We start from the raw sequence: 2,500 nt of genomic DNA on the forward strand, positions 1-2,500 counted from the left end.
TCTATATTACAACAACAACAACGCGCGTGTGGTAGTTGGGAGGGGCTGCGTTCGCGCTCTCCCCCCTGCATTGAAACTCAAAGTTCGATTTTCAATCCCATAGTCCACCAATCGGATGGGAGACGGTGTGTGTGTGTGTGTGTGTGTGTCAGTGTCAGTGTCAGTGTCAGTCTCTCTCTCTCTCTCTCTCTCTCTCACTCTTACTCAGAGCTGCTGTGGAAGGAAACCTTTTTAAAAAGAACTTGCATATTGAAAAAAAGATGTGTCTCAAGCTGCCGGGCCCTGTCCATTGTCACGTTAATGGCAGGACGGGGCAGGACTGCTTTGACCAGGAGACCTGTTTTCTGGGACGCAGGTGTGAGATTCCAGGGGACCTGCTTTGTGCTGATTTCCCTGCCTCCCTCCCTCCTCCCCAGGACTTCCTTCTGAACACCTTTGTCGTTTCAGCGAGGGCCAAAAGCCTGCCTGTGAAAGGGAAGGATCAGCCGGTCAGCCCCCTGCTGGTCGCTGCTGCCAGTGCAGCAGGCGTGCGTGTGTCCTCGGCCTCGTGTCCAGGTCCCTCAGGGACTTGAGGCAGCTCTCCCCGGTGGTCTCGTGGTCAGGACCGGGCTTCGAATCCCAGTCGGGGGGGGATGACTTTCTGCTGCAGATTAATTGGCATGAAGGAAAGTCTCCCCTCCTGAGCGTAAAGCTCCACCCTCACCACCACCACCACCGCCTTTTCCTCCCCTTGACAAACGGACAGACAGACAGACAGACAGACAGTCAGTCCAGTTCGGGAGCGCAGCTTTCATTAAGCAATGGCATTTGTGACAACTCATCGTCTGACAGGTTGATGATTTCCCCACACGCCTCCTGCCGAATAAAAGGCTCACCCTCCCGGACACTACCCCCAGAATCACCCACCCCCCCCCCCCGGGGTGAATATTAAGCCCGAGAACACCGACTGTAACCAACCGCAGTGAAAAGTTGAAGTGGCAACTCATTAACCAGATTTATTTTGGGCAACTCATTAACCAGATTTTTTGTTCATTTGGTTTATGAGTTGCCAAGTGTAAATCTGGTTAATGAGTTGCCACTTCAACTTTTCACTGCGGTTGGTTACAGTCGGTGTTCTCGGGCTTAATATTCACCCCAGGGGGGGTGTATAGCGGGCGATGGCCGGTGTGGAGTGCGTTTTTTGGGGGTTGATTTTCACTTTGCCTCGCTGGTGGAATTTGTGGGAGGCAGGCAAGGGGATTGGTGTGGGCTGGTGGGCGGCAAGGGAGATGCTTGCTTCGGGGTGTTATCCTCACTTTGGTCCGCTGGTGAGAGTAGGCAGCGGCAGGCTGGCAGGCAGGCAGGCAAGTGTGATGTAGTGTGGGGTGCAGTGCAGTGCAGTGCAGTGCTGCCCTGTCGTTTATGAAAGGTTGTAATGACACTGCTTTGCAGCTGACCATGTCCACTGATTTGTGACGCCCGTATGGAGGCTGATATCTCAGGAGGGCCGAGGCCGATTTCCTCCGGGGACGGCTCGTCGCGTGCGGCAGGACGAGGCGCAGCGGACGGTACCGAGCGCTCGGAGGTGCGGCGCTGCCCGCCGGAGGTACAGCGAAAGGCTGCAAACCGCTTTCCGCCTGCTAACTCGGCGGCCGTCAGACCGACCGACTCCGCTTTACCACCGGAGCTAGAGTCGGGCAAGGGGCACCGAAGGGTACCGGAAGGATCGCGTTCGCACGACGGGAAGTCGACTAGCGGGCCGCCGAAAGCGAGCCGGGGGCCCCCGGTTTTTCTGTCCCACCTGGAGACTGATATCTCAGGAAGGCCGAGGCCGATTTCCTCCGGGGACGGCTCGTCGCGTGCGGCAGGACGAGGCGCAGCGGACGGTACCGAGCGCTCGGAGGTGCGGCGCTGCCCGCCGGAGGTACAGCGAAAGTCTGCGAACCGCTTTCCGCCTCCTCTCACCGCACGGCTCTCCTTTTCACCCACTGGCGGATTTTCACCCTCCGACTGCTCGCTACCGTCCGCTGCGCCTGGTCCGGGCCCTGTCCATTGTCATGTTAATGGCAGGGCGGGGCAGGACTGCTTTCACCAGGAACCCGGTTTTCTGGGTCAGAGGTTCCAGGGGACCTGTTTTGTGCGGACTTCCCTGTGTCCGTCCCTCCATGCCTTCCCCCCAGGACTTCCTTCTGAACACCTTTGTCGTTTGAGCGAGGGCCAAAAGCCTGCCTGTGAAAGGGAAGGATCAGCCGGTCAGCCCCCTGTTGGTCGCTGCTGCCAGTGCAGCAGGCGTGCGTGTGTCCTCGGCCTCGTGTCCAGGTCCCTCAGGGACTTGAGGCAACTCTCCCCGGTGGTCTCGTGGTCAGGACCGGGCTTCGAATCCCGGTCGGGGGGGGGATGACTTTCTGCTGCAGATTAATTGGCACCTCTGAAAGAAAGTCTCCCCTCCTGAGCGTAAAGCTCCACCCTCACCACCACCACCGCCACCTTTTCCTCCCCTTGACAAACAGACAGACAGACA

This window comes from Heptranchias perlo, unplaced genomic scaffold, assembly GCF_035084215.1.
Source record: "Heptranchias perlo isolate sHepPer1 unplaced genomic scaffold, sHepPer1.hap1 HAP1_SCAFFOLD_296, whole genome shotgun sequence".
In the NCBI taxonomy this organism is placed as follows: Eukaryota; Metazoa; Chordata; class Chondrichthyes; order Hexanchiformes; family Hexanchidae; genus Heptranchias; species Heptranchias perlo.